This window comes from Elephantulus edwardii, unplaced genomic scaffold (genome assembly GCF_000299155.1).
Source record: "Elephantulus edwardii isolate Elephantulus edwardi_28Jun2011 unplaced genomic scaffold, EleEdw1.0 scaffold00150, whole genome shotgun sequence".
Taxonomy (NCBI): Eukaryota; Metazoa; Chordata; class Mammalia; order Macroscelidea; family Macroscelididae; genus Elephantulus; species Elephantulus edwardii.
The window spans coordinates 3,518,771-3,537,493 of record NW_006399900.1 but is presented as its reverse complement, the minus strand read 5'-3'; the positions used below and the strand labels follow the sequence as shown (position 1 = coordinate 3,537,493).

At 39.3% G+C, this 18,723-nt stretch overlaps 1 protein-coding gene and 1 pseudogene across 1 annotated transcript in view; one reads left to right on the top strand and one right to left on the bottom strand.

The window, feature by feature from the left end:
• The window catches only part of TASP1 (taspase, threonine aspartase, 1), a 310,532-nt gene that overhangs the window by 14,924 nt on the left and 276,885 nt on the right, over positions 1-18,723 (top strand). The window lies entirely within an intron of this gene.
• On the bottom strand, positions 12,048-12,480 carry LOC102864510 (annotated as a pseudogene).

The window sequence follows — 18,723 nt, the reverse complement described above, 5'->3', positions numbered from 1 at the left end:
AGTGGCACCATATAGTATTTGTCTTTTTGTGAATGAGATATTTCACTCAGCATAATGTCCTTCAGGGTCACCCATTTTGAATAATATTGCATGAGTTCCTTGTTTTGTTTGCACTTTTCATTACATCCCTAGAAAAAGAATCACGGGATTTTTCCTCCTGTGTGTTTTCCTCTTGTTTCCTCGTGGTCCATGATGCTAGCTGAGGTTGTCAGTACAGTGAAACCGAACTGACGGGACGGGAACAGATTATTCTGCCACTTTTCTAGATCTTTGAGCTGCACATCATATCTGGGGCTGATAACGCCCCACTTGTTTAACAGGCCTATGAGGTTGACAACAATTTTACCCGCTCTGTGATTATCAATGATTTCAAATTCGCCCATGTAGCTATGCTTTATTATCACAGTCAGGAACCGAACAATGACTTTGGAACACAGCATGACAAGGACCTGGCGTTTGCCTCTCTTCTCGGTATTGTTGATGCTCTTGAGCACATTGTCCAGGACATTCATGTGCACCATGTGGAAAGATGGCGAAAAGAGTGCAGTTACTTTCTATACATCAGAAAACTGGACAATGACTAAGGATTACAGAAGAATTGATGCCTTTGAGTTATGGTGCTGGAGAAGAGTATGGAACATACCATGGGCTGCTAGGAGAACAAACAGATTTGTCCTGCAGAGGGTAAAGCCAGGCTGTTCTTTGGGAAGCAAGGACTCTGAAGCTTCGTTTCACACACTTTGGGCATGTTGCAAGTAGGGACCAGTCCTTGGAAAGGGACATGATGCTTGGAATGGTGGAGGGACATCCAAGAGAGGAAGACCCTGGATGAGATAGATTGACTCAGTGACTGGGGTAATGGGATAGTTGTGTCAGAGATGATGAAATTGGCTCAGGATAGAGCAGAGTTCACAGGTGCTGTACATAGGGTCGCTGTGAGTTGGAGTCTACTTGATGGCACATAGCAACAACAACAATAGTTGAAAATTGTTGTTTGCACAATAACTAATCTCCTACGATTACTGGTGCATGGAATCAGTGTGAGTCTGTGTAAAGAAGGCTAGTGAGTACTTGGTTAGTATGCCACCATTGCACCCATGAATGCAGAATCAAGTAAAAAAGCTGTTCTTTTAACCTTGGGATACTTTTTATTTTCTTGAAGCATGGTATTACATAATTCATTTTTCTCTAAGTGATCAGTCTTTTTAACTTTTTTGTGATTTGAATGAGTGTTTAAAGAGCACATTGATTGTCCATTCAACAGATTTTACACATTTTGTAACTTTAGTTGCAGTCCCCAGAGTGAAACAGCACACTTTTCATTTCCTTCCTCTATTTCTCATTTTTATCTATCCTTCTTTCCTTTTCCTTCCTACTTCCTGTGTTCTGTGCTTGAGAGAATTTTCCCATTTTCAAATTGTGTCCTTGATTGTTAAAAGGATATGTTAGGGGAGCTCTGGTGGCCTAGTGGCAGGGAGCTGCAACTATAATCCCAGAGGTGCATGGTTCGAATCCACCAGAGCCTCTGCCGGGGAAGGAGGGACAGTCTCCTCCTGTACTAGTCAGATCTGATTTGACGGTACACTCACACTAAAAAAAAAAAAAAAAAGGATATGTTGTTGCTTGGTGATATCCATCGTTTAATAGGTTTGTCTATTGTTCAGCTAGAAATTGAGTCACAGGCTCCTTCCATTTCTAGACATGTAAGGTGTGACTAAGGACTCTTGTTTTGGGACTTCTATAAGTCTCTGTCAGATTAGTAAGCCTGGTTTGTATCATCATTCTGAGTTCTTCATTTTTATCCCATTCTGTCTGGCACCTTTGGTTTTGATCTCTTTAAAGGTGGTCAGTAGTGGTAGCTGGACAGCGTCTAATTTTTCAGATTTCAGAATCCTTAGTATGGAGATTTACTGTTGTTGTTATGTGCTGTCAAATCAGAACTGACTCACAGCTGAGCCTCCAGTGGGTTTTCAGAGGCTGTACATCATATGAGAGTGTCCCTCTTTCTTCCATGGAGCATCTGGTGGATTAGAGCCACATGTCTTTGGGTTGACACAACAACTCCTTATGTCTAGGCCACCTGAGCTCCCAAAAGTTTTAGTTCTTTGGAACAATAGTCTTTGATTTTCTTCACCATTATTTATTCTGGGTATGAGAAAACTAGTAGTTGAACCTTAGATGGTCAGTCTCAAGCTCTTAAAACTCTAGTTAACGGTTCAAATCCACCAGATGCTCTGCTGAAGAAGGAGGAACAGTCGCCTCCTGTACCAGTCAGATCCAATTTGACGGTACACGCATAAAAAAAAACAAAAAACAAAAAAAAAAACACAAAAAACTCTAGTTAATACTTACCGTGATGAATTGTTAAAGGGTTTACGATAATATTTTAAAGTAATTAAACATGCAATTTGTAATAATTATTTCCTTATGAATGAATAAGCTTTGTAATTTTGATTGATAACTTGGAAGATATGAAGTAGGGTTTTTTTTCCTTCTTTTTTTCTTGTTGTGTATTGTTGAACTGGATCCGACTGACACAGGAGGAGATTGCCCCTCCTTCTCCAGAGGAGCATCTGGTGGATTTGAACCATGTGCCTTAAGATTTTTTTTTTAAATCTCATTTTTTTCAGTTGTTTTTTTTAAGTAGTACATAGTTGTTTACTGTTTAGTTGGAACCAACCCGTAGCTGACCTTCTGGCAGGTTTTCAGAGGCAGTTAATTACACGGGAGGAGATCACCCATCCTTCTGCAGAGCAGCTGGTGGATTCAAACTGTGTTTTAGATTGCAGCACAGGTTCTTAACAGCTAGGCCACCGTTTATATATCCTGTTAAAAAAATCACTCCTCATTTTTTAATTGTATATATGTAATAAATAATAGAAATAGGATTCTGACTTGTGTCAAATTAGTGTTATTCTTCTCTTTAATGATGAAATTTTGGGGAAGAACTTCCATTAATTATCTTTAGAACTGCCTTTTTCTACGGAAACTTTCAGATACATCTTTAGCTTGCTGTCAAGTTGACTGTGACTCATAGTGACCCTGTACACAACAGCTTTCAAACCTACTCTGTCCTGAGCCAATATCACTGTGATACACCTACACTACACAAACTGAGAGATTTCCCCTGAATTTTAAAAATTGTATTGCATGCTTATACTGCCCCCTACAGTTTCTGCCACCTTGCATAATTGTGATTCATCATTTTATAGGATTAAGTTTGCAAATGAAGTATGTAGAAGAAATATAATAGTTTGGGTCCTCGGGAAGGTTAATAAAATAGAATTTTGTACTTAAAAAAAGGACAACCATACTTTGGGCACGTGGCCAGGAGGAACTAGTCTTTGGAGAAGGACATTATGTTCAGAAGGGTGGACAGACAGTGCAGGAGAGGAAGACCCCGGATGAGATGGATTGATATAGTAATTGGGACAGTGGGTGTTGGTGTGTTGGAATTAGTGATACTGGCTCAGGACAGGACAGGGTTCAGAGCTGATGTGTATAAGGCCGCTGTGGGTGCAGGCGACTTGACAGCACATAGTAACAACACCACCACCACCACTTAAAAAATATAAGTAAAGATTTGAATACTTTTCTTTCTACTGTAAAGTGCTAAAAGAATTCCAGCAGAATTGAATTTTCAGTGTTTTCATATTTGAGAATAACCACTGTTTAAATAAATTTATTCAATCTAATGCTTATCTTAATAATTTACTTGAATAGAAATCAGTCATAATACCTTTTCTTTTTGTCTTTGGAATGTATTTTTTTAAAATATTAAGTCATACAGCTTTTAAATTTGCCTGTTAAATTTTTAAAGCAGATATTAAAATAAATTAGAATTCATGACCAATTATGGATTGTGATTACTGAAATAGTTTAATAATTCTTATTGGCTAAAAGGGGCAACTGGGTTTTTTGGAAAAAAAAAAAAGGATGATGGTTTTTACTTATCAAATAGTGGAACATACATAGATCTCTATATCGTATGGCCCAGGAGAGAGGAAAAGAACTGGCTTACATGTACTAGAGCTTTTATTCAGTTTGTACCACATAGACACATCAATTGTGAGCCTTCTGTGAAAACAGAGGATAGTGGTTTCAATTTTCTTGTTCACCATGACAGATAAGTGTTGTCTTGTGGGTCCTGCTTTCCAAGGCTGTCCCTTCCCAAGACTGTCAGAGTGTTTCATTCGTCATGGAAGGGAGGGGGCGTATGTTTCTGCTGCTGAGCTAATCCTCCCGGGTAGTGCTGGAGAAGTTGGTTGGCACAGTATGCCTTTCGTCCTGCACTGTAGGAATTAGAGAAAGATATGGCTCAAAAAGGCGGGTTTTGAAAATTTAAAAATGTGTGGAAGGAAACAGACCATCCATTTATAGATCTTATTTTTTTGTATCATAAATAAATTTATTTAATATTTTCTTTTTTAACTTTATACTGGTTTATTTGCAGTTTGTATACATTGTTTTTCTCATTGTATCTTTCCCATTTCTTTCACCCCCCAGTCCATCCATGAGATTGTGCGACCTATGATTAATGCCCTCCTGTCCCCTCCCCTCTGCTACCTTTTCCCCCACCCCCGATTCTCATACTCATTGTACAATAATGGTCTTACCCAGTATTTGTCCTTATGGGACTGAGTTTACCCAGCATAATGCTCTGAAGTCCCTCCTGTGTTAGGTAGTAATTTACAAAATCATTGCGTCTGTGTGCTGTGTAGTATTCCATCATGTAAATGTGCCATAATTTCTCATGAAATGTTTATCCCTCCCTTCATGAATCAGTCTATTTGATTTTTTTTAAAGTTACCTTTGTAGAGTGATTTCTGTGCATGGGAGTAGTACAACTCTTTTACTCAGAGAAGAGAAGATGCGTGCTGTGAGATTATTTGGTCTTTTTACATGGGACTCTGCTCTCTTAGTTGATTTTGAAATAGTTTGGGTTCAGGTAATGAAAGTGGATTTTAAATAGTAGACCTTGATTTTGCACGTTTAAAATGACTTTGCTTTTGCTTTTTTTCTTTGAGGAAATTGGATATAAGTGAATCATAATGTCACTAATAAATGCTTCCAATAGAAAGCATTTAATGGATTCCAAATGAAACTAAATTAATATTTACTTTTTTTTGCACATTGATGTGATTTTATGTGTAATATGGATGATAAACTTTTATGTCTGAGATTTATGCTCTGTCACTCTAGATTGTGGCCTAGTCATTTTAGTTCATTTTCAAAATGATTTATGTAAATAGTTGTTGTTGTTTTTGTTGATGACTGGTAATGACCCTATGAACAGAAGGCCTGAAATCTTTCTATACTATTATCATTTATCAAAGTTCATGGAGTTTCCAGAGGCATGTTGTTTAAGAAGTGGATAGTGGGGATATTTTAAAAATTTTATATTTTGAAAGGCAGATTACAGTTGCTTAAAAATATTTTGTTGACATTATATTATTCTAAGGGTTTTTTTTGTTCTTTTGTTGACAAGATTGATCTTTTAAGACTTATGATTAGGAGAGGTAGGAATTTATGATGAAAGTGGTTTGTTAACCAAATCCCTTAATATTTGAAGAGCACATGATGTTGGGCACAAGTGTTATATCTGCTGAAATCAGTCCACTTCTTTGGATCTCTCCATAACCTCTTATAATGCTTAGAAACTCTAGGGAAATCCCTTAAGAAGTACCTCATCCAGATGGCTGATGTCATGGAATATGAGAGGAAGAACATAGGTACACCCACATACCTCACAGCTGCAGCAAAGTGTGGATTGCAATAAAGTGTGTACTATCAGTCATCTCAACGCACTGGACCCTATTGAGTGTGCACCAGCAGTTGACTAAAATGTGACGCAGAGACATGACGTGATCATGTGCTGTCAGAAAAATGGCACTCGTAGACTTGCTTGATGTCATGTTGACACAAGCCTTCAGTTTTGGTTTTTTTTTTTTAAAACTTGTTTGTGACGCACTCTAAAATGATGTTTGCCTGTGTTTGTATTATTATATGAAATATTGTTGCACATTCATCTGTTTCTCTCCAGGCACTTATGCCTGGTTACTTTTGTGTGTATATTCAAAGCAGGGATTTCCCTGCTGTTGGTCTCTTAGCAGTCATTGGTTTGCAGTCCGGCTGTGGCCACTGTGAGTCAGCTTCATGAGGCCACACCCCCTTCTCAGGACTTAGCTTCTGCCTGGAGTTATCTGTGTGCCATTGGGGATCAACTCAGCTAATTCCCACCAAGGCAGAACTGACTCATCGCTCACCCCCATTGGGTTCCTGGGGCTGTAAATCAAATGGGAGGAGATTGCCCTTCTGGTGGATTCGAACTACCAGTGAAACTCAGCATTCAGGATAAGGATAGCAGTGCAGCTTCCTACAGACTGGTTGACCAGAGCTCACTGCCTTCGAGATAGCCTGGCATAAAGCTTGCTAGTCCTTAAAGGTTCAGTGGTCAAGGGGTATTGTGTGACATTTCCGATGTCAGGGACCCCTGGGAAGGTCTCATCTAGTCCTCTTTTCTGTCTGTAAACTTGAAGCAGGTTGCTTGGAAAATTTCTCTGTGAGCATAGGCTTCACTACGTCCTGTGTTTTTATTTAAAAAAATTAAGAAAATTGGCTTAAATATCTTCTGTTTATTAAGAGATTAAAATTCTTATTAAAATAAATGAGTTTCTCTGTTCTTTTGCACATTTTTTCCCCCTAGAAGCAGCATTTTTTCATGAAAAAAGAGTAGCTAAGTGTTTGCATGGCCCCTTAGTCCCCCCTCCCCCGCTTTCCCCTTCCCCCTGGGACTGACATTGCCAGGTCAGTCTGTCACCTTTAACTCACATACGCACAAGCTCTTCTTCACTGTAACGTGTCTGGTGATTCTGATTTCAGACCCACCGCCCTTCAGACTCTCAATTTTCTCTTATTGTTGATATCTTTTATTTTCAGTAACGTGAAGTGGAAGAAGGGGTTCTTTATGCTTGAGAAGGAAAGCAGTTTGCCTTTTTCTCCTTGTAGTATTTGAAATGTTTTTGTTACATAAAACTTAAGTTTTCCCTTTAGGCTCATTTTTTTTTTTTAAACTTACTGTCATTGATTATTTTAGTCAAAGGTCCCATTTTACCTGTCTGTTGAGCAGTATGCCCAGTGGTGCTTCAGTATTTCTATGTGATCCAGCTGTTTATGGAGTCTTTATGTTTCTCTGCATTTTTGTTTGTTTATTTTTTGAGGTGTACACACAGTTACACTTCATGGAGTTGCATCCTGCCAAGTGTCCATGTTCTTCTTGTGAAGAGGCAGAGAAAATCACCTCTCCCAAGAATTTCCATCTTCTGACCAAGGGAAGTGTGTCCTGAAGAACTGTACGCAGATGGGAGGCAACTTGTTTGCTTGTTCTGCTGGTAGAGCACTGATTTAATTAGAAGACGGGCTGTGGGTGGACATGTGCAGAAAAAGAAGGAGCAGACAGAACCCAGTTAGCCTGGGACAGTCGAAGTAAGTTACACTCTTTTTAACACACTTTTGGAGTACTGATGCTGATTGTTGCCTTAAGTACTTAAGGAACAACTTGTAACTTACTGGTTGTGTTTACCTATTAGGTACATCTGTTCCAAAGACCTTAAATGTGCTCTCTAGCACAAATTACCTACTTAATTGAGAAGCAGTGATTTTTCTATTTTTGAAAGATAAAAAAACCCCTACATATGTTACTGCATTCCATACCACATTAAAACTCTGTATTAGTATTTAGCTAAATCTAAGTATTTGAATACAGAGATTGTTATTTTTTCTTTTGTCCTGCTGGGGACATGAATTACTGCAGCCTTGTCTGTTAATTTCTTGATTCGCTATGTGGGCCCTATCACGTACTTTCGCTCATTAGGGTAAGAGATAATGGTCAGAACCCTGTTCTAGCACTTTCTGAGGAACATGCAGTTTTATGTGTAAGCCCTTATTTTGCCCTAGGAATTGTCACTTTCCAATAATACAGGTCATTCTGGAATACCCTCTTGAGTTTACTAAAGCTGTATGTGGCAGAGTAATAGAGTGTACACAGGTGGCCATCCATATTTTTTACTGTTTGGAAGCAATTCAGACTTTTGAGTGTAAATGTCTTCTAGTTCTCTATTACTAGGGGACATGAGATTAGAATTCAGTTAATACATCTGTACTTTTGGAGCTCTATCATTTGGGGCTTTAAGTTAAAATTTAACACTTACTTTATGTATTTATGTTTGCATTTGATACTGAAAGATCTGGACTGAAATGTTTTGTGTATGTGTGTGCACATTCATCAAAATCACACACTGATTTGTGGTGGTTGCTTTGAAAGACTACTTTTAGATTTTAAGTCTGGAAAAGGGAAGAAACTGGTTGCATGATATTTTTAAAATATTGGTTTACATACAAAATTTGTATACATTATGTTTCATACAATCATTCCCATACATTGTGTTTAATAAAATTAACCCTCATTGAATTAAGAAACTTGTTATATGATTTTTAAGAATTCTCATTAATATCAAACCTTAAATCTTGTTTTACTTCATCTCTCCATCTAGTTATTATAGGAGATTTTAACTAAGTCTTACTGCAGGGAACGATCATATCTTACTACACAGTAGGATAAACAGCTTAACACTGAATCTGAAGCACCATGGTTCGCAAAAATCTCATTGGCCATTTACTCTCCTAGTCAGTTTGACAGGCAGACGTTCTTACTGGAGTCTAGCCTCCTGTAGGGTAGAACACAAGGCTTTGCAGAAAATTTACAGTTGCTGACATGTTTCTGTCTCCTGGAATTTATGCTCATGTTAACAGCATTTTCTAGTGGACTTTTACGTCTTTTTAATAAAAGGAAGCATAGTTAATAATGGACTTTTCAATTAGTAATACTCATTTTTCCCTTAGTTGTAACCACATCCTCACATTTGGTAGAAGCACAGCTGAAGTTACTCTATTTCCATAGTGTGTTAGATTCCTATTAAGTGGTATGTCTATATTATTACCAACGTGGTTAAAAGGGGTAATTACTTGGATTGAAGGGAACTAGAAGTGAATGCCAAATATTTCAGTACCAGAGAAAAAGTTATACTTGTCTTTTCTTTTGTAGCTCTCTTAGAACAGGCAATTGCATGTACCATGTGAGCTAAAATCTTCCTGAACATTGTATTGTAAAACTCCAACTAAAACAAACTTTAGAACTATTTCAGATGTGCAGGTCTTCTGAGGCCAATATTTTAGAGATTTGTGTTATTTGACAAGTAATTCTTTGTACTGCAACTCTGAGACTTTGAAAACAAAATAAAACTATGAAAACAGGACTCTTCATGATGTTAATTTTCTGCTTAGTTTTGTTATTTATTGATTTGTGTTAGGGATATTATTTTTAGAAAGGAGTTGAGTCCAGATATACAATACTTTTTAAGAATTTTTTTTAGAAGATAAAAGTGTAGTTCAGTTTTGGACAGGATAGACTGTGCGAGATCACAAATACTCTGATGAGCAAATGCTGGTATTTATTTACTTTTTGTGATTTTTCCAGAAGAGCTTTGATACTTTGATTTCTTTTCCATCATAAAGTACATTTTCTTTTGTGTAACTGAATAGTTAAGGAAATGGAACTGTTAGAATATTTAATTTAAGCATTCACAGAGTGTGATGCAAATAAATATCCTCTCAATCTAATCCAGGATGGCTAAAATACTACTTTAGCACATGTTAAAAGTAGAGCATTGTAACTATTTGGCTATATAGAATTCTGAGTTGTCTGAGTTGAGTAATCTCAGACATTCCAACTTTGATCAACCACAGCGTGAACTTTTATCATGTCTGTAAACCAGCCAGTGCTTTGAAGAGAATACCAAAAAAAAAGAAAGATTGCTTTCTGTCCTTCAAGAGTAGTTAACAGAGTGAAAATGGAAAGTTCTTTGTTTCCCTAGGAACACATTTTAGGTAATTTGAGCCTCTCATCTTTAAATATGCCCTGTGGCTCTGTATTAATGAATGAAAGACACTTCATTTAAGCTTAGTTGAAATTATTTCTGGCTAGCTTTCTTTAAACCTTTTAGTTGAAATCCATTGATTCTTGAACTTTCCAGTCTTTATTAATGTTATATTAATTGCCAAAGAGCAGTGTAATTGGTAGATACCCACCCTTGAAGTTGTTTTCTGTGCCCTAAAGGAGGTAAAGAGACATGGCATATGAACAAGGTGGGGCAGCTGATGGAAAGCAAAGGCTGGGCAGGTGGCTTACTGTGTTCATGACCGGGGTACTTGAGCAAATTTCTGGTTTAATTACAATGAATTGAATTTGGTTTCCCTGAAAATGGAATCTTAGCTAGGTTGTGTTGTGATTGTTGTCTGTTTTGTGTTCTCATATAATTATGCTCTGTTTTGTGATTGTTGTTGTTGTTATGTGCTGTCGAGTCGCTTGTGACTCATAGCGACCCTATGTACAATAGCCCTAAACTCTGCTCTGTCCTGTGCCAATTGCACTGTCTCTCATACACCCATCCCGATTACCCCAGTCACTGAATCAGTCCACTTCATAGAGGGTCTTCCCCTTCTGCGCCATCCCTCCACCCTCCCAAGCATGTGTGTTATAAATCCGTAACTTGGGATGTTCACAAGGAGTGAGCAGTGGAGAACCCTGAGACGGACAGCTAGTGTTGGAATTAATAGAAGAAAGTATGACCTCATAGGAATTGGTTTTATGTTGTGGATGTTGTTGATGGGAACTGTTTCCCTTTTAGGAATTAGTGAAGGTCAGATACCTTAGCCCCTCATGCTGGCCATGCTGATTTTATAATCTTCCAAGAGATAAAAGGAGGGAGAATTAAGCAGAAGGAGGACTATTTGATTACTATCAAGAAACAAGAACCAGGAGTGAAGTATGTCCTACAGACCTCAGGTGCTTTGCTGAGATGCCAAAGAATACCAGGTGTACAGATACTGAAAGACCTTTTCCTAGACCCAACAGGGAGAGAAAACTTTCTGCTTGAATTGGCACCCTGAATTCAGACTATGTGAGGATAAATGTCTGTTATTGAAAGTTGTTCATTTATAGTTTTATTTTAATAGCATTAGATAACTAAGGCACCTAAGGATCATTCTGTAAATGTTATCCATCTGAATTCTAGAATTTCTTCAAAATTTAATACTTGATCTTATGTACCTGCATGGTCTTCAACTCAGCGATTACATTGAGAACGTAAAAGATAGCACTCTCGTTATGTACTGTCAAGTCAGAACCAACCCATAGTTGACTTTCCAGCGAATTTTCAAGGGGCAGTAAATTGCATGGGAAAAGATTACCCATCTTTCTCTCATGGAGCAGCTAGTGAATTAGAAATTTGTGTATTTGGGATTTCAGCACAGTTTTTGACCACTAGGCCATCAGGGCTCCCTTTTATGTGGGTAACAGTTGGTTATTGAATTTGCAACTAAATTCTTGTTATTCTTTAATTATTTCCCTTCTTATCTCTGCTCTCTTTCCCCCCTCTCATATTACCTTGACTATTGATGTTCTTTCCTTACTTGTACTTCTTTGAAAGTCCTATGTGTGTGTTTTGGACTACAAACTTGTAGTTCCAAGGAGAAAAAAGAAAGTGCACTATTGAGTTAGATTGTCTTTGAATTTGACTGTGGTGTTGAGGTGCCTGGACTGGTCTTCTTTTCTGAGCTGACATTTCTGGATAGGAAATGTATCTTAATTTGAAGGCATCGATTCTTCTGTCACACTTTATCTTGTCCAGCTCTCTGATGTGTAGCAAATAATTGTGAAGACTCTGGCCTGAATCAGGTGCACCTGAGTCTCTAGACTGACAGAGATGCTCTTTAACACTCTAGAGAGGTCCCTTACAGAGATTTTCCCAGTGTAACTTATCTTTTGATTTTCTGACTGCTGGTGCCAAGAGTGTTAACAATCTCAAATTTCCATCTATCATGGTGTTGCCTATTGGCTCAGTGGTGAGAATCTTTGTTATATTGAGCATCAATCTGTATTGAAGACTGCATTTTTTTTTTAAACATCCACGACCTTTATAGTCACAGGGCTACTTGAGCAGGATGAAGCGGGAGGAGTGGGTGGCGCCGATGCCAGGCCGGCCGTGCTTGACGGGCTTGTAGGTGATGGAGAACTCACCCAGTGGTGTCCGATCATCTCGGGCTTGATTTCCACCTGGAAATCTTGCCGTTGTACACGCCCACCATGCTGCCCACCATCTCGGGCAGGATGACCATGTCCCGCAGGTGTGTTTTCACCACCTCCGGCTTCTCCAAGTGAGGTGCCTCCTTCTTGGCCCTGCGTAGCTGCTTCAGCAGCGAGTGCTGCTTTCTGCGCAGACCCCGGTTCAGCCGCCACCGCTGCCGAGCGCTGTACAGCTGCATCAGCTGCTCGTAGGACACGTCCAGCAGCTGGTCTAGGTCCACGCCGCGGTAAGTGAACTTGCGAAAGGTCCGTTTCTTTTTCTGCTCCACTTCCACCATCTTGTTGGAGCTTTGGGAAAGGGCGCTTCCCAAAGACTGCAGTTTTTTACCTTCTGCAGCAAATGCCTCAGGTCCTCTTCGGTTTTGGTGAGCAAGGCTGTGGGTCAGTCTTCCTCCAATCCTGATGTCACATTCCTCCTCATAAAGTCTATCCTCCCAAATGATTTGTCCTGTGTATAGATTGAAAAAGTATGAGGGAGCTCTCTGGTGGCCTAGCGGCCAGAAGCTGCATATGCAATCCTGAAGGCACATGGTTTGAATCCACCAGATGCTCCGCTGGAGAAGGAGGGGCCGTCTCCTCCTGTGCCAGTCGGGTCCAGTTTGACAGTACGCAAGAACAACAAAAGCAAAGGAAAAAAAAAGTATGGAGACAGGATACATCCCTGACACACTCCTTTCCTGATTTTGAACCCTGTAGTGTTTCCTTGCTCTGTTCTGATGACTGTTTCCTGATCCAAGTATAGATTTTGAATAAGCACAATCAGGTGTTCTGGGATTCCCATTCTTCTCAGTGATTAGCCATAATTTGTTATGAGACACATGGTCAAATACCTTTACATAATCTACGAAACACAGTTAAGACATTCCTCTGGCACACACTGCTTTCTGCCAAGATCCATCTGACGTTGGCTATGGAATCTCTAGTGCCACAACCTCTTCTAAACCCAGCTTTCACTTCTGGCATTTCTCTGTAGGTTGTTTTGGATAGCCTTCAGCAGGATTTTGCTTGTGTGTGATATTATTGTTCGATATTTTCCACACTCTGTTGGATCTATAAGACAGCTTATTTCTAAATTTATCTTTAAGTAGCAAGTAATAAAAGATCATTATAAAGACAGAGGAAGAAGAAAAGACCAAAATGGATGGCAGAAGAGACTCTGGATTGCACTAGAGCACTGAGAAGCCAAAGCAAGAGAAGAATTAAGCTGTTAAGGTGCTAAACATAAGATTTCAAAGGGCAGCATGGGAAGACTAGGCAAAGTATTATAGTGAAATGTGCAAAGAGCTGGACTTGGAAGATCAAAAGGATCAAACTTGCTCAGCATTTCTTAAGCTGAAAGAACTGAAGAATAAATTCTTGAGCTGCAAGCCTCGAGTTAACAGTACTTAAGGATGCTGTCTGTGGGCAGAATGTTGAAAGACCCAGGAAGCATCAAAAGGAGATGGAAAGAGTAAACAGAGTCTCTATAACAAAAAGAATTGACTGACACAAAAGAATTTCATGAAGTAACATGTGATCAAGAGGCATTGCTGGTGGAGAAAGTTCAAGCTGTTTTGAAGAAACTGGCAAAACACAAGGCCCCAGGAATTGATGGCATATCGATCAACATATTTCAATAAGCAGAAGCTGCCCTGAACATGCTTACCAGGTTGTGCCAAGAAATCTGGAGGACAACCACCTGGCTAAATTTTGTTCACATTCCAAAAAAGGTTGACCTGACAGGGTGTGGAAATTAGCAAACAATATCATTAGCATCACATGCAAGCAAGATTCTGCTCAAAAGTATTTAAAAAAAAATGAAATGACTGGAATAGCACATCAGCAGAGAACTGCCTGATGTGCAGGCTGGGTTTAGAAGAGGCCATGGCACTAGGGATATTATAGCCAATGTTAGATGGATATTAGCTGAAAGCAGAAAGTACCAGAGGAATGTCTTGTCTATGTTTCATCAACGATGCAAAGGCATTTGACTGTGTGGACCAAAACAAACTGGCTAACACTGAGAAGAATGGAAATCCCAGGACACGTGATTGTGCTTATGTGAAACCTATACTTGGACCAGGAAGCAGTCATTAGGACAGAGCAAGGAAACACTACATCATTCAAAATCAGGAATAGTGTATGATAGAAATGTGTATTATCTCCATACCTTTTCAATCTATATGTGGAGCAGATCTGGAGGCTGGGCTCTTTGTGGATGTGGCATTAGGCTTGGAGAGGGAAAATGCATCGTCAACAACCTGCATTATGCAGATGACACAACCTTGCTTCCTGAAACTGAGGAGGAGCTGAGATTTTTTCTGACATTTTCTTCAGAAGGTGAAGGACTTCCACCGTCAATATGGATTGATGCTCAATGTCAAGAAAACCCATTTTCACTGCTGGGCCAATTGGTAGCATTATTATATATGGCAGAGAGATTGAGATTGTTAACAACTTCAACTTTCTTGGTTCCACAATCTTGATTCATACTGGCAGTAAGGATATAAAAAGATTATTTACATTGGGACTGTCTGCTGTTGGGGACCTCTCCAAAGTACTGAAGAGCAGTGATGGCAGTCTGGAGACTAAGGTGCACCTGATCCAGGCCATGGTCTTTGCAGTTATTTGCTATGCATCGTGAACTGGGCAGTGAGTGACTAAGGATGATGGAAGAATTGATGCCTTTGAGTTGTGGTGCTGGCAAAGAGTACTGACTATACCATGGCCTGCTAAGAGAACAAACAAGTTCGTCATGGGGAGGGTGAAACCAGGCTACTTCTGTTTCAAGGACTTTGGAGGCAAGGATTTTGAAGTTCCTTCTGACATACTTAGGTGATGTTGCAAGGAGGGACTAGTCCTTGGAGGTATTCATAATGCTTGGGAGGGTGGAGTGACAGTGCAAGAGAGGTGGATTGACTCGGTGACTGGGATAATGAGGGTAGGTGCATCAGAGACAATGAAATGAACCCAAGAAAGAGCAGGGTTCAGGGCTGTTGTACATAGAGTCACCATGAATCACAAGCAACTTAACAGCACATGACAACAACAAGAGTATTCAGTATTTCAAATAATCAAAGTAGCATGTTATTGCTACAAAGCAATATGTTAGCACTAGCATTTATGTCATAGACCTGTTTTGCACACCATTGCTGCTGTTGAGAGTCTAAAGCATTATTACTAAAGCTTGGATTTTGTATCTGGAGAACCTTAAGACCTTACCTTTCACAAAGTGATGTTGGGCAGTATTGCAAAAGAAAAGGAGATGAGTTTTGGCTATCTCCTAGATTGGTTTTTTAAGATTGGAATTTGTTGTCAACATTTAAAATTCGGATACATATTAAATTTTGGATTTCTATCTTCTCTCAAAATAAAAGGAATCTGGCCACATAGAGACTGTATCTCTTAGGGTTTCACTTTCCCTAACTGAATGACAGCTGCCTTCTTTGAGTATAGGAGGCTGTGTAACTTAAGACTATTTAATTTTAAGGTACACTTGAATATAAGGCATCAACTGAGATGCCAACTATTTTAGAAAACAGCATAGATGATAAGTATTTCATTAGATATTAGTTTGAAGTGCTGAAGGCTGCAATTAAAAACATGAATTTCTACCAGAAAGTAAAACTTGAATGACCTTTGACTTAATGTTATTTGGAATTAGATTTTAAGTATTAACTTATTTTGAAAATGGACTTTAAGTCAGAATGAAGACTTTTGAAAACTCTTTTCCATTGAAGCAACTTGAACCAGAACCACAGAATTTCAATTCAGAGACTTTTGAATTAGCACTAAAGCAGATCAAAATGATTAGTAACTCAGCTAAACTTTCCTTTATTACTTCTTTGTTCCAGAAGTAAAATACTGTTTCCAGCATTTGTGGAGAAGAACATAGTATTAATGCCATAAATACAAGAATATTACACAGATTTCCAAACTCCCTTGTTAACTTCTGAAAGGATAGTTAACTTCTAGTGTAATTGATCTTGGTTTGTTATGTCTTAATAGAAAACATACTTAAAAAAAAAATCATTGATGTGTGTATGTGGCTGAATCTTTGATGATTGCCAGGAAAATGTTTTATATCGTTTGACCGGTGACTCCTATTTCATTTTTTTTCCCTCAGCCCATTCCGTTTTTTGCCTAATTAAAGTTGAGTCTAGTGTCTTTTGGCTCATTTGTAATTGTTTTATATCTCCCCTCTTCCATACGGTTGCTAATAGATACTTTAATAAGCCCCTGCAAGAGGGAGGTTGAGGAGAAAGGGATATTAAGCAGTTTATGAAATTAATTTAGGTTATATTTTCTCTAAGGGAGGGTCTTGGTACAGCTGCATCAAAGTCACTTGAAGGAGCTCGTTAAAAAAACAGGACCATCTCTTGTGTGTACCTCAGATGATCTAAATCGATCTTTGGGTATGAAGATGTAGAGATTCTAATTTTTCCTTTTACTGGTTTGTTTACAGAGTTCGTGTACATTTCACAATATTCTTCATTCACACTGTTTCATACAATCATTCTCATGCATCATGTTTCATAAAATCGGTCATTGTTGGACCTTGCCCATCATTATCCTGTCTTCACCAGATTCTTCCCCTTTTCTTGCCCCTCTCCCTTCACCTACCAGACTATCTTCACCCCTCTGCTCCCACCCCTGTGCCACCTCGTCCCTTGAGTTCCCATACATATTTTACTAGTTGCCATCTATTTTTATAATTACGGTCTTATGCAATATTTTTCTTTATGAGACTGTGTTAATTCACTCAGCATAATGTTCTGCAGCCTCTCCCAAGTTTCATAGTATTTTTTAAAGTAGTTGTTCCTGTGTGCTGCATAGTATTACATTGTGTGAATGTACCAAAAATTTCTCAATCTGATTGTGGTTGGACATTTGGGCTTTCTCCATGAAACTTAACATCAAGAAGACAAAGATTCTCACCACTGGCCAACTGGCAGCACCGTGATAGATGGAAAAGACGTTGAGGTTGTTAACAAATGTTACTTGTTCGGCTCCACAATCAACACTCAGTCAAGAAATCAAAAGACAAATTGCTTTTGGAAAATCTGCTGTCAGGGACCTCTCCAGAGTACTGAAAAGCAACGAGGTCATTCTAGAGATTAAGGTACATCTAATCCAGGCCACGGTCTTCACAATTACTTGCTATGCATCAGAAAGCTGGATAGTGACTAAAGATGACAGAAGAAGAATTGATGCCTTTGAGTTGTGATACTGAAGAAGGGTCTTGAACATACCATGGACTGCCAGGAAAACAAATAGGTCTGTTTTGGATAAGGTGAAATCAAGTTTCTCCTTGGAGGCTAAGATTTTGAGGCTCCATCTCACATGCTTTGGGCATGTGGCCAGGAGAGACCAGTCCTTGGAGAAGGACATCATGCTTGGAAGGGTGGAGGGACAGTGCAGGATAAGAAGACTCCAGCTGAGATGGATTAATACAGTGACTTGGGCTACTGCCAGGGGTTGGTGTGTTAGAGTTAGTGAGACTGGCTCAGGACTGGGCAGGGTTCAGAGCTGCTGTATATAAGGGTCACAGATGACTGGACGGCATGTAACAACCACCACCACCATATTCTTGCAGTGGTGAATAATGCTGCTACGAACATTGGTGTACAAACCTCTTTGTTTTTCAGTTCTCATTTTCTTGGGGTGTATTTCTAGTAATGGAATAGCTGGGTCATGCAGAGTTTCTATGTTCAACTTTTCAAAGAAATGCCAAACTGTCTTCCAGAGTGGTTGGACCATTTTACAATCCCACCAACAGTGTATGCAAGTTCCTACCTCTCCACATCTTTTCCACATTCATTGCTTGTTGCCCTAGTAAACTTTGCCACTGCTACTGGGCTGAAATGTTACCTCATTGTGGTTTTGATAAGCATCTTTCTTATCAGTGATTTTGAGCTTTTCTTAATGTGTCTGTTGATCACCTCAGTGTCTTCCTCTGTGAAAAGTCTTGCCATATCTTTTGCCCATCCACCTCTCCTTTATCTGGTCCCTGTTCCCTCTTGTTATGTACAGTTGAGTTGGAACTGACCCATAACTGGCCTTCTGGTGGATTTTCTGAGGCAGTAAATTGCACAAGAGTTGATTTCCGATCTTTCTTCTGGGAGCCTCTATCCCCTAGCAACCACTACTAATCTGTTCGCCATTTCTACAACTTTTCAATCTCTATGCAGAACAGATCATTCGGGAGGCTGGGCTTGATGAGGAGGAGTGTGACACCAGAATTGAAGAAAGACTCATCAACAACCTGTGTTATGCAGGTGACACAACCTTGCTTGCTGAAACTGAGGAGGACCTGAAGTGCTTGCTACAGAATACAGAAGGTCAAGGACCTTCAGTATGGATTTAAGCTTAGCATCAACTAATCAAAGATTCTCACCACTAGCCTGATTGGTGGTAGGATGATAGACAGTGAAGAGAAAGAGATTGTTAACAGCTTTAGTTTGCTTGGCTCCACAATACAGCCAACACTTTTGGTACCAGTAGCCAGGAAATCAAAAGACAGATTTCATTGGGAAAGTCTG